The sequence below is a fragment of the Sciurus vulgaris genome, assembly GCF_902686455.1.
Source record: "Sciurus vulgaris genome assembly, chromosome: 6".
NCBI classification, from domain to species: Eukaryota; Metazoa; Chordata; class Mammalia; order Rodentia; family Sciuridae; genus Sciurus; species Sciurus vulgaris.
Window position 1 is genome coordinate 121571718 of NC_136466.1, and position 14920 is coordinate 121586637.

A 14920-nucleotide genomic window follows, 5' to 3' on the forward strand; every position below is an offset into this window, starting at 1 on the left:
AACACTCTTTTAGGGTAAGAAATCTGAGACTTATACAGATAAAAATTATTTTTCCAAGATCACTGTTATAGTTTAAATTAGTTGTCCCCCAAAAGCTCATGTGTGAGATGATGCAAGAAAGTTTAGAGATGAAATGATTGGGTTATAAAAGGTTTAACCTAATCAGTGACTTGATCCCTGATAGGGATTAACTTGGTGGGTAACTGTAGGCAGATAGGATGTGGCTGAGGAGGCGGGTCCCTGGGTCGTGACTTTGGGGTTTATACTTTGTTCACGGTGAGGGACCTCTCTTTCTGCTTCCTGGTACCATGTTTCCAGCTGCTTCCTCCACCACACTCTTCTGCCGTGATGTTCTTCCTCACCTTGAGCCCTGAGGAAATGTAGTCGGCTACGTATGGACTGAGACCTCTGAAACCATGATCCCCCCAATATCCTCTAATCGTACTTGTCAGGACTTTTGGTCACAGCAGTGAAAACACTAACTAAAACCATCACCAAACTAATGATTAGGGACACTGGAATTCAGGCTCAGTTCTGCACGATTCCAGACTGAGGTCTATGCTATGATACTGGGCAAGTCCAAGAAATTTATACTTAACCATGGGACACATGTAATGAGTGGGAAAAGGAATGAAGGAAAGAAAGGCAGGTTTCCCAGCAGTCAGTAAGTGAAAAAATTTTCAATATTCTTCACGTTCAAGTCTTCAAGTTCAAGTTTATGGAATACTTGGAAACAGAAAACAACTGCAGACCTTAAGTTCCTTGTGTAGACAAACCAGTCTACACTAACAGGAAGACCTAATTTTTAGAGGGCTCTAAGAGACCAAAGCATTTGGAATTTGGTGCATATCCTGACTAAGGAGCCATGCTATTGGGCAATTTGAATTTGAAACTAAAAGGAGAAGAGAGTAGCACATTCTTTTCTGGAGTCCTAGTCTTGTAGATTTACGTTAGAGGTGGATTAAGCTGGTGGTATGTCATTTCCCATTGCAGAAAGGCTCTGAGTCTAAAAATTGCAGTTTTTTTTTTGTTGTTGTTGTTGTTGATGTTTTAAAGTTGCATAGTTTTTTATGCAAATGAAGTTTCAGTCCAAGAGCAGATTATGACTTGAGTCTCCACAACTACCCTTGGAGTGTGGAAGTTATTGGGGGCTGGGGATCATCAACCATCTGCCCTAGCAGAGTGGTGCAGTTTCCTGAGGGACTGAGGGGCATATGAAGTGGGCCCCCTGGGAAGCCCAGCACCCATTAGGATTTAGATATATTTGAACCCCAGAGCTAATCCCAAAGTTCTAATTACATAGTCAAATTCTGGATAGCACTCAATCTACTTAAGTTTGCGAAAATATATGTAATCATTTTATCAATTAAAACATCACATGTATGTACATTTCTGGTTGTACAGACTTCTATTTGGAAGTGCTCTTTCACCACACTGTTCTTATTTAGCTTTCCTCAAGTTAGATCTGATAACAGCAAATATCTATGCAAATTGTCTCAATTTTAGTAGATATTCTTGAAACCATAAATACTTTTTAAGATTCCAAACCATGACATTTTACAGTGGGTTTTCAGATTTTGGGGTTGTTGGAGGACGTCTTTGTAGGGCAATATCATCATGTTAGTGACCCCTGTGAGTAAAATACTTACTGTTGTTATAACTGGATAACCATGGGCACAAGTAAGTGTTCAGTGTCTGTGTCCCATTAGAGTATAAATTCCACAAGTAAGGAACAGTCTGGGTCTATGCCGTACAAGCTAGGTCCCCACCACTGAGCTTAGTTCCTGACTCTTGAAATTTGTCAATGATCATTGGTTAAGTAAATGAATGAATAAAAGGAAGGCAGCGACCTACTCAAGGACACACAGAATCAACAGCTGAAGGGAAGTAGAGGAATTGATTGAGAAAGGAACTAAGAATAGAAGTCCTCAATTAAATGTAGGAGCTCTTCTCTTTAAATAGAAATAGAATCATTTTTAAAAACCAGTTTGGGTCAAACATCATTTCATTTTGTTAAACGGGCTATGACTTAAGTTAGAATATTAGAAGGAAGTTTACAAATGTAATTTAGTGAGTTGGTAAAGTAGTTCAGTACTCAGTGTTGGGCCTAGTTGGAAGGACTATTGATTGAAGTATGGACCAGAAAAATTATTTTAAGAAACATCATTTGTTCAAATAAAAATGTGTGCATCATTGTTCATAGTTGACTTTTTTTCATTATTTATAACATTTATTGGAACAATTGCTCATTTTAATCATACCTACACAAAAATTGTCACTTGGGTAACGATGGTGATAAGATGACACTATTGTCATCTTTTTTTTTTTTAATCTGCTTGTCTTTCTTTTTTCTTTCTTTTCTTTTTTTTTTAGCAGTCTGACATTATTCATAAGGGCCCGAAGTGGAAAAAATCCTAGTGTCCATCAACCAAAATAATGGATAAACAAAATGTAGTATTTCTATATAACAGGAGACTGATCAGCTGCAAAAAGCAATGAAGTACTGATACATGAAGACATAAATGGATGAACATTGAAATGTTATGAAAAGTGAAATAAACCAGTCACCAAAGGACACATGGTATGATTCCATTCATAGGAAATGTCCAAAATAGGCAAATCCATGGAGACAAAAAGCAGATTAGTTGTCAGGAGGCAAGAGATGGGAGAAATGGAGAGTGACTACTTAATGGGTAAGGCATTTCTTTCGGGTGATGAAAATGTTCTGAAGTTAGATATTGTCGATGGTTGTGCAACACTGTAAATGTACTAAAAGCTACTGAACTGTGCAATTTAAAATGATCAAAGCGGTGAATTTTGTGTTACATTATCTCAATTAAAAATTAAATGGAAAATACTAAGGTACATATTTACCCTACAATGCTATTTGGAGGAGGAAGAAATGGAAATTGTTTTCAAAACAGGTTTAAAATCTTCCCTGTTTTTGGTCTGGGAAGTAATTTTCAATATATTAAAAAAAGACTTAATGGAACAATTGTCTATTCAATGAGGCTGTGTTTTCATGCATTGATCATCATGATGGCAAATAATAGTATCTTTCAAACAAATATGGTGTCTACTCAGGATTTCTGTGTTTATACTGCAACTTGGCCTTTTAACATGTTACCTTTAACAAATCAGTTACACTTCAGTATCTGAGCTCTCTAATATGAAATATGAGTATAATCATAGTGCCTACCTCTTCAGAGATGAGGGGTATCAGTTATTTTCAACTGTTGGCTGCACATTAGGGTGCTAAGTTCCCAGGTGATTCTAATGTACAGTTGGTATAGAGCACCACTGTATGTAAAAGGTATTAGCACAATGATTGGCACGTTGTATGCAATAAATAGATGGTAGTTTTATGTGTTGATATGATTTAGATCTGGACCATCCCTCCAAACCTTGAAGACTTGGTCCCCAAAGCAGCAATGTCAGAGGTGGGTCTTTTGGGAAGTGCTTGGATCATGAAGGTTATAACCTCATTAGTGGATTAATTCATTTAGGGAATTAATAATTTGAATGAATTACTAGAAGCTGTAGGCAGGTGGCTCTTGGTTGAAGATGTGTCCTTGGGGACTATATTTTGTCCCCGATGCTCCCACATCTTTTCCTCTGCTTCCTGGGTGCCATGAGCAGAGAAGTTTTCTTCAACCATGTCCTTCTGCCATGATGCTCTGCCTCACCCGAGGCTCCAAGCAGTGGAACAGTTAACCATAGACTGAGACCTCTGAAATCATGAGCCAAAAGAAACCTTTTCTCCTCCAAGGCTTTTGTCAGGTATTGTCTCAGGTATTTCAGTCACAGCAACAAAAAGCTGACTCTTATAGTTGTTAAAGTCCATCCATCACCCATAGTATATTATCTTATGAGATTAAAGTATGTCTATTAAAACAGAAAAAGGGATATGGGAAATTGTGGGAAAAAAAATTTACAGGAGGAAAAGGTATATTTCCATAGATATTTATATTTTATTCAACGAAGATCATTATATCTTCTACGACCAAGAGGTAGATTCTTCTCTTTCAGTAGAAGCACTCTGCTGTTTGTTTAATGGAATTTCCCTATATGACTGATTTTGCTGACATTATTGAAATGTCCTTACTAATTAGCAGTTTCTATAGTCTTATGTGTTTTGTAGCATTTAGTGTGCTTCATCAGTATGAAGCTATCATCTTTTAGCTAAGAAGAATAACATTGTTTAAAAACACGAACACACAGTTTCACTTCGATAATTATGTGCAGATAAAACATAGTTTCCCTGATCCAAAGGATTTATCCCTAACCTTATTGCTAACAGGAGATCTGACGAACAGGGGCCTCTTACTTACCCTGACTGGGGATGCATTTCCTTGCTTATAAAACACAAAGGTGAACCAAATTACCATGTTTCCTTGTATCACTGAGATTTTGTGAGCCAGTGCATACACAGCTGGATTTTGTAGTGCTGGGTTTGAGGACAGACTGTTTTGTAGATGTTCCAGGCTGTGTGTGAAAACTCATGCGCTAGAGTTTCCTGGTCAAATTTCCCTGCCACCAGGTTCCTGAAGTGAATACTGGATCTTATTTTATTCTAATGTAGTTTTCTGGTTCTAATGTACTTTCTTTCATGTTGTTTAGCTTTTATTTTTAACCTCTTTACTTTAGGGTAAACCAGTAGTTATTGGGCCTCATAATCTCCCCAAGTGATGTTTGGGAAATTTATGTAGTCACACTTGAACTTTAATGGATAGAAACACACCTTGTTTCAAAGCAGAAAGTACTGTAAAATATTTTCTTCTTTATACAGATAGATAGGTTATATATCTAGGAATTTCACTTTAGAATAGTACAGAGGGCATTATAAAATATCCATTATAAGAAGGATCTGGTATGGTTGAGGATCCCTATTATATCAACATGCCCTGAGGCTACCTGGGATTGCAGTGGGTAGAAAGAGAGGTGGAAAGAAAATGCTTTGCATTTGTGGAATGACAGCCAGATAATGTGCTTTGTATATATACAGCTATCTCACTTAACTCTTGCCTGGGTCGTCTAAGAGGTTCTGGTATGACTCTCTTTCCTAGATGAAGATACTGAGGTTCAGAGAAGTTTAATAACTTCATGTATTTATCAAGTATTTTAGTGCCTACAGTGTAAACTATAAATGTTTGGGATACAACTGGGAACCAAAAGGACATAATTTTTGCCCTCAAGGAGCTTACATTTTAGTGAAAGAAAGCAAACCAATGAATACCCAAGACAGTCCCCAGGTTATAACAGGTTCCTTGGGAATGCTTGAACAAAGTGGCTTGATAAACTTGCCCAAAGTCACAGAGCTAGTGAGCATGAGAGGTTACATTTGAACATAGAAATTGGTTTTAGGCTGTACTACTGTTATGGAATTGCAAGCCCATCACTTCTTAGGTTGTCTAGAAAGATGGCAAAATACATTAATGAAAAACTAAGGAGAAAGAGCTATTCAAACCAACCATTACTGGATTTTGTTTTCTTTTTGCATTCTTGCAAGATGATTTTTTTTTTTTTCTTTCTGCCCACATGATACTGGTCATTTCAGCAGTTCCTGATTCTGTACTCTTCAGCCCTTTAGTTCGTGATATTGCTAACATTTATTAGGATGCATTTCTGAGTAAATAATATTAAATGGTTTTTCAATTTCTTATGTGTAATTTTCAGAAACATCCTCAGTTTTGTTCCCCTGTGGCAAAGTATCTGTCATACCTAACTTCTGATAAATTTATCCACTCCCTAAAATGAGGAAAATGTGTACTGCCAACAGGTGTACATAGGCTTCAAAATGACGTAGCAGGGGCTTTGGGCATTTGAAGGGATGACTATAGTCATTCATTGGGTAAATGGCAGAAAGATAGATAAAGAAAGGGGGAGGACCTCAAGTCTAGACTCTGAAGATATCTGAGATGAAATTTTTGATATAAAAAAATTAGGAAAGTTATGTTCTGTTATTGAGAAAAAATCAGGGTTAGAAAATTGAGTGATTTCTACTATTAGATCAGAAAGATGTAAGGTGTTTTTATGCCTTCAAACCTTGCTGAAATTATGGACCCCCTTAGTAAACATAGTGCTTAGTAAATATTATGTTTGGTTGTCTTTTTCATGATGTCAATACTTAGGAAAATAATAGAATGAAATAGGAAGGAGACCTGGTTATTGGTGCTGGAGAATTCATAGTCTAAGCTGGGCATTCACAGACCAATGGTATTTTTTGATGCTTTTTTTTTTTTTTTCTAGGAGAAAACAACCTTCAAGAAGAAATAAAAAGGTTGCAAAGCCTAGTTTATAAAGTAATGACAATTAGAATATCTCCCTTTGTGTAGCAAAGCTCATATAAACTTATAAATGACTTGCTTATTGAAAACATGGTAAATACCTAGCATTCTTTTTCATTCATTCTTCAGCGTTTGTGTGATATTCTTATGTTTCATATTTTAAATGGCTATGGCAAATAAAAGGTAATTTTTGCCTATGCATATTTCATAGACATCTCCCCGCTCTTATTCTTGATGGTGTCTTTTATTTTTATAGATGCTCAATATTTTGACAAAAGCCAATCTAACATTCCTATGTAAAGTATATTGCTTTAATGGCACACTTTTCCCTAACAGTAATTAGCATTTTTGTAATGAACAGCACGGTTAATTTCTCAAGCAGCATAACTTGCATTGATTTCATAAATTTGAGGGTTAACTTTAAATTGTTTCCATAATAGGTTTTTAGTATTCACTGCCAAGTCTACACTGGTCAGCTCAGACTCTGGGGAGTTCAGAATCTATCTTGTATACCCAGTTCATCTTTTGCAACTATATTGGCCAACTTGCAAATTTATCTGTAGTATGCCTGGTTGGTTATGTAGAGGAAGCAGCTATTCTCTCGGGGGTAATGTCTTCTCTCCACCAATCAGAATGTAGTTCACGATTTATTAGGTATGTTGGCTAGATTATTTAACTTAATTCAATATAAATTATTTAATTCCTAAAGCTTTCCTGGTATTCAATATGAATGAAACAATTATTCCTGGACACAATCATCCAAATAACACCACACAGTTTTACCAAGCCCCAAGATAGCCATTAAATCCCAGCTATCCACTACTTTACATAAACTACTCATGCTGAGTTTTTGAGAGTATAATGTTTCTGAAATTGTTTGGATTCAACAAAAATATATTATTCTATATTTAATGAGAGAGTATCCTAATTACAAAGCAAAGTGAGAAATCATAAAATATTTCTAGGTAGCAACTTTGCCCTTGTTTTGATAGCTTCCTTTTTTTTTTTTTTTTTTTCTGTTATCTATTCTTGCCCCTGGGTAAGGAAACATCTTCATTTTTCTTTTTTTTAATGCAAGATTGGTGTTCAGAGGCAACCCTTTAGGTTAGTCATCTCTTCATGTTATCTCCAGCTGGTCAATGGCTAGTGGATAAGCATATGTGGCTGATGTGTTAATTAATTTTCTGTCACTGTGAGAAAATAACTGAGCTAATCGACTTAAAAGGAGGAAGGGTTTATTTTGGCTCATGTCTTCAGAGGTTTCATTCCATGGTCACTTGACCCCATTGCCTCTGGGCCTGTGTGGAGGCAAGATGGCAGGGAGTATGTGGTAGAGGAAGCTGCTCACCTCCTGGCAGCTGGGAAAGAGAGAGGGAGAAAGAGAGAGAGAGAAAAAAAAAACAGAGACACAGAGAGAAAGGGGCTCCCCTTCAGGGGCATGTCCCCAGTAACCTAATTTCCCTACCTCTGAAAGGTTCTATCATCTCCAGTAGCACCACAGGCTGGCCACCAGTCCCTTAGCAAACTATAGCAGCTGACATATTTTTTCCTCTTAAAAGTAAGTCATATGACATGATCTCCAAACATGGCGCACCTCATCTTAGACTGGGTTCGCTGGAAACAGTCTCTGAGACAGAGATTGTTTAGGATTGTTTCAAGTAGGATTGGTAGAGGGAGAAGCTCAAATGCAACGCCAATTGCAGTGGAGGCCACTTGAAACTGCAGTGGCCCTCACAGGGTCCTGAACTGGGATGAAAGCATTGTGCCTTTGCATCCCTACCCCAGCCAGTCCTGAGCTGTGAGATGACCTCTGAGAAGGGCACGACCTTGTGGCCAAAGGTAATGTTCAGCAAGCTGTCGGTAGTCACTATTCCCAGTAGCAGGAGAAATGAATAGCTCAGTGCTAAGGGGGGACCTTGGAACATCACCGATCCATTACCTCTCTCCTAAGGAAACCTGGGTGAGGCACACTGACAGGCAAGACGCAGAGCACAGCGTCTCCGTTCTCTTCTTGCAACAAAGCTCAACTTCAATCTGTAGAAAAGTGCTACCCTTCTTCCCCCTTTCCTTTCTCTCTCTCCTTTGTCCTAAAAAAGGCCAGGAATATAGAAAGGGAGACCCTAGAGAATTTTGACCCTGGAGAATAGCAAAATGTGTAGTGCAGTTCCCAGGAGACCAAGCTGGAAGCATGGGACGTAGTTACCCAGGTCTGCTCAGAGACCAGTGAATGAAAGAAGGGAGGGAGCCAGCAAGCAGCTGGTTAGTCTAAGAGGGCGTAGGTCAGAGGCAGCAGTTGGTTCTTTCACTCATTCCTCCTCATCGAAGCAGCAAGCTGCACTTCGGCACTTGCATTGGCATTTCGGTAGCTGGATGCACTAGATCATCCACTCAGCTCCAGGAAGCCCCTTACGGCATTCAGGTAGAGGCTGAGACGACCTTTGTTATCAAGCTCTTGCCTCCCCACCTCCTCACTACCCTACCTACTCCTGTCCTATGGCATGCTCTTTCCTGATTTTTTCTTTCATTCACTTATAGTCTTTTATTCACTTATTCAGTTACTAATTTATCAAACTGTTACTATGTGCCCGCTCAATTCTGGATACCCCAACAATTTTTGTTTGTTTGTTTTTGTACCAGGGATTGAACCCAGGAGTACTTAATCACTGAGTCACATTCCCAGCCCTTTTTATTTTTTATTTTGAGATGGGATCTCACTAAGTTTCTTGGGGCCTTGCTAAGTTTCTGAGGCTGGCCTCCAGCTTGCAATCCTCTTGCCTCAGCCTTCCGAGCTGCTGGGTTTATAAGCGTGCACCTTGTGCCCAGCTGGATGCCCCGATTCTTGACTGATTACTTGAAACTTTTGACACTTGTTTTGCTTCCCTTTTCAGTTCTTGTCTTTTTGCCTGACTTTAGACACAGCTTACCCTCATCTTGGCCCTCTGTCCATGTGTTAGATTTGGTGGGTCCTTTTGTTTCTGATCAGAAACCACTGAACCCTGCTTGACAAGCCTGGCCTGACGTCTTCATCTCCAGATAAGCCTGTTTGGTGATTTCTGGAATCTGCCTTTGGTCCTCAAGCTGCTCTCATTTCCTCTGAACATGGATGCTCTCCTGGTACCTATCAACTATTGCCACCCAAGATGGCAAAGTTAAACAGGGCTGAGTAAACATGACTGTGGCAAACACCATGGAAGAGCCAGAGAGTGGAGGCCGAGAGCAACACTTAGGAATGCAGAAAGGGGAAATAACAGAACTAGCAGTTTGCCATTAAAACAAAGTCATTCAATTTTTAATTATTTTCCTCCTTCTCCATTTCATTTCTCTTCCAGGGAACCTCATCTAATTTAACAATTTAGTTTGGAAAGCATTTGGATGTTTCCAATTTGATTCTGACCCAATAGTTTTAGGTTAGTTTAGTTAAGGTATAAAGTGGTTCATTTAATTTTTTTAAGATCCTTTTTATTTTCTTGCTCAAGAATGGTGAACTTTTTGTTTTATGATTTGGTTCCGTGTAAGTTCCTGATTTCAAAGGGAGTAAGTTAACAGACTGAGTGTCCTTGTTGTGAAGTTTGATGCCTATTTAGGTATTTCAATGTATCAGTCTGCCTTGGGGCCAATGTGAAGCTGTGTGGCTACATTAGCCCCACAACAGCCATATCATGCAGATACTGTTATTTTCATTTTCAGATAGGAAAACACAGGGACAAAGAGTAACTTCCCTCTATCACCAGGAAATTCAACTTCGTGTCCTGTGTTCTTATCCTTTAAGTTATATCCTCTGAATAGAAATATTTGCTCAGAGATAATTGTGAAAATTCAATTATAATTTGGTTTCAAATGCCTTCCTGCCACTCTTCCATGTTATAGATATGTTTTCCATATCTCTGTTCTGTTTACTCAAGCCAGGAAGCCACCATTGGTGAGAATTCAATTGCTTTGCAGCTTAAACATGGGAACCTGCTTTGCTGTCTCACTTCTTTATTGACTTTCCATATATTTTCTATTTTCACTTAAAGATGTGTTTGGAGTCCCTTGATTCTCCCTATTAATTTTCCCCCTTGCCATGGTTTGGTTTTTCATTTAAATTTCATAACAGTGCTATTCGAGTTAGTCAAGATAGAACTCTTATGAAAGACTCAATATCCAAATTAAGTTGCATTGCAAGGAATTATGGGTACAATTGGAAGGAAGGGCATTTAAAATCTCTATTGAGGTTCTCTAACTGAGTCTATTTGAGGCTAATGCAATAGTCCATACTTGATTTATGATGATATATTCTCACATATAAAATGCTGTTTGTAAATAGTTTAATAAAAAGCTATTGCTCCAAATTTCAAATTAGCAGTGAAGGTGATTTCTATTAAAGAAGACATTTGTGGAGGATTCTGTTCTTGATGCTTAATAAAGAGAATTCTTTTTCTCCATACAATCCACACAGTTGACTTGTAGCACAGCTCTGGGGACCTGCTGTTGCATGCAAAGAACAAAAACATATCTTTGCTCATTGTTTATTTACTATATTTTGGGGTACATATGGCAAAATCATTTTCCTTGCAGTTCCCAGTTCAGTTTTCTCTCTTGATTTTGTGTTAAAAATCTGTGCATATGGTTCCTCAGTATCTCAATTTAACCATGTGAATTTCCAGGCCTCTTTTATTCAATGACATTTCTAGTATTTTAATGAGGGTTTGACATTTTCACATGTTACAATTTTGTTTTATTTTTATATTCATTGAAGTGACTTTCATGCTGCCTTTGTGTGCTAGCGATTTACAATTTCTAAAGCTGCTTGGAGACACCTTTTCAGAGAGGAGAAGTACATCAGGAAATCATTGAGGATTCTCAGTGTTAGTGTTCAGAGGAGTGTGTTTTTGAAAAAATGACTTGCAATGCTTTAAGAGCAGAATTTTTGTTCTGAGCCACATCAAATACTAGATCCTTTTGAAATGGCAAAGGCCAAACATGACTGAGACCAGGGCGTGCAAATTCAAACCCCTGGGGGGCTCAGTGGGTGACATAAGTAAAAGAGGCAGCCCCAGAGTACTGTGGATGGTGGTGGCAGGCATGCCCCATCCAAAGAGGACAGCAGTGGATTTGCCATTTCTGATGGTCTCTATGAGGGAATGTCCAGAGTCATTAGATTTTTCAGTTTCCTGATGGACTATGAAAATCTGGATGTTTAAGGAAAATATTCTGACTTTTCACTTTGCTCTTTCTGGTCTAGTGTTCACTTTACACATGTACTACATTCACAGTAAATGACTGATGCTTCCAAATAGTCAAGAAGAAAAGATATGGCCAGATATTGTCTTTCAAACAGCTGAGCAAACAGAACCTCATTCTAGGAATCTTGAGCTGACTACTAAAGGCATCATTACCTGGCATCATTGTAAAACTGATCCAAATTTCACTTTCATTTTTTGAAGAACCCTCAGTCTACAAGGTGGTCTTAGATAGGACAAACACAGCTAACATGTGGGTGAGGTTCAGGGACTTCCCAAAGGGATGTTCAAATGCAATTCCAAAGAGGGAGAAGTCACATCTTGTTGGTGAGGCCAGGGACAGATTCATGCCTATTGAGATGAGCCTTGACAATGAATATAGGATTGTAGTAGATGTGGACACATTCCAGATGGGAGAAACAGATGAGCCAACTTATGAAAATAGAAAAGACAGGTGCAGAAAGATGCTCGGAAAGCATGAGCCAGACAAGTGCAAGGCAGCAGAGCTGTCAGAGAGAAGGCTGAGTGTATGTCAGGGAGGACACCAAGTGCTAGACAGAGGAATGTATACCATTATTTTGGTAGATAAGATGCCTTTTGATCTGGAGAGTTCTATGCCTAATAGTTTCCACATATGACAGTTTAAAGAACAAGAAGGCAAAATAGGAGGGAGGGGTCCTCAAATCAAACTGAGAGCTTCATTTAAGATCTTTTCTTATTAATTTTTTCCTTTGTTCTAATTAGTTGTACATGACAGCAGAATGCATTTATACATTTTGATAAATCATACATAAATGGAGTGTAATTTCACATTTTTCTGATTGTACATATTGTAGGATCACATCAGTCATACAGTCATATATGTACAGGAGGCAAGAATGTCTATTTCACTCTACTATCCTTCCTACCCCCATACCCCTTTCCTTCCCTTCACTCCCCTCTACCTAAAGTAACTCTATTCCTCCCTAGTGCTCCTCTGTTTATTGTGAATTAGCACCCACATGTCAGAGAAAACATTCAGCCTTTGGTTTTTGGGTTTGGCTCATTTCTCTTAGCATGATATTCTCCAACTCCATCCATTTATCAGCAAATGCCATAATTTCATTCTTCTTTAAAGCTGAGTAATGTTCCATCATATATGTATAAATATATGTATATATAAATATGTATTTATATATGTATATATATGTGTTTGTGTGTGTGTACATATATATATATATACACACACACATATCTATCACATTTTCTTTATCCCTTCATCTGTTGAAGGGCATCTAGGTTGGTTCCATAGTTTAGCTATTGTGAGTTGAGCTGCTGTAAACATTGAAGTGGCTGCTTCACTGTATTGTGCTGATTTTAATTCCTTTGGGTATAAACCGAGAAGTGGGATAACTGGGTCAAATGGTGGTCCCATTCCATGTTTTCTGAGAATTCCCCATACTGCTTTCCATAATGGTTACACCAATTTGCATTCCCACCAGCAATATATGAGTGTAGCTTTTTCCTTGCCGACGTTTATTGTTTCTTGTTTTCTTGATAATTGTCATTCTGATTGGAGTGAGATGAAATCATAGAGTAGTTTTGATTTGCATTTCTCTAATTGCTAGAGAAGTTGAACATTTTTTTCATGTCTTTGTTGACCAACTGTGTATCTTCTTCTATGAAGAAGATTTCTGTTCAGTTCTTTAGCACATTTATTGTTTGGGTTATTTAAGTTTTGGGTATTAAGTTTTTTGAGTTCTTTATATAGCCTAGAGATTAATGCTTTATCTGAGGTGCATGTGGTAAAGATTTTCTTCAAATCTGTAGGCTCTCTTTTCACATTATTGATTGTTTCTTTTGCTGATAAGAAGCTTTTGAGTTTGAATCCATTCCATTTATTGATTCTTGATTTAACTTCTTGTGCTTTAGGGGTCTTGTTAAGGAAGTCAGATCCTAGGCCGACATGGAGAAGATTTGGGCCTACTCTTTCTTCTAGTAGTCGCCTGGTCTCTGTTCTACTGCCTAAGTCTTTGATCCACTTTGAGTTGAGTTTTGTGCAGGGTGAGAGATCAAGGTTTAATTTCATTTTGTTACATGCGGCTTTCCATTTCTCCCAGCACCACTTCTTAAAGAGTCTATTTTTTCTCTAATATACATCTTTGGTGACTTTGTCTAGTGTGAGATAACTGTGTTTATGTGGGTTTGTCTCTGTGTCTTCTATTCTGTACCATTGGTCTATGTGTCTGTTTTGATTCCAATACCATGCTGTTTTTATTACTATACCTCTGTAGTATAGTTTGAGGCCTGATATTGTGATGCCTCCTGCTTCACTTTTCTTGCTAAGTGTTGCTTTGGCTACTCTGGGTCTCTTATTTTTCCAAATGAATTTCATGATTGCTTTTTCTAGTTCTATGAAGAATGTCATTGGGATTTTAATAGGAATTGTATTAAATTTGTATAATGCTTTTGGTAGTATGGCCATTTTGACAATATTAATTCTGCCTATCTAGGAACGATGTTGAATAGAAGTGGTGAAAGAGGGCATCCCTGCCTTGTTCCCGTTTTTAGGGGGAATGCTTTCAGTTTTTCACCATTTAGAATGATATTAGCCATGGGCTTAGCATAAATGGCCTTTACAATGTTAAGGAATGTTCCCACTATCCCTATTTTTTCTAGTGTTTTGAGCATGAAGGGGTGCTGTATTTTATCAAATGCTTTTTCTGCATCTATTGAAATAATCATGTGATTCTTGACTTTAAGTCTATTGATATGGTGAATGACATTTATTGATTTCCTGATGTTGAACCAACCCTGCCTCCCTGGGATGAACCCCACTTGATCATGGTGCACTATCTTTTTTTATTATTATTTTTTTATTTAGCTTTTAATTTTTTACAGACTGTATTTTGATGCATTGTACACAAATGGGGTACATCATTTTGTTTCTATGGTTGTACACAATGTAGATTCATACCATTTATGTAATCATACATATATTTAGGGTAATGATGTCTGTCTCATTCCACCATTTTTCACACCCCCCTCCCTCTCATTTCCTTCTACATATTCTAAAGTTCCCCCATTATTCTCTCATTTCCCACCTGGTCGGTTGCACTATCTTTTTAATATGTTTTAGTATGTGATTTGCCAGAATTTTATTGAGAATTTTTGCATCTATGTTCATCAGGGATATTGGTCTGAGGTTTTAGTTCTTTTTTTTTTTTTATTGTAAACAAATGGGGTACAACTTGTTTCTCTGTACATGAAGTAGAGGCATACCATTTGTGTAATCATACATTTTACGTAGGGTAATGGTGTTTGATTCATTCTGTTATTTTTTCCCCCACCCCTCCCACCCCTCTTTTCCCTCTATACAGTCCCTCCTTCCTCCATTCTTGCCTCCCTCCCACCATACATTATGTATCATCA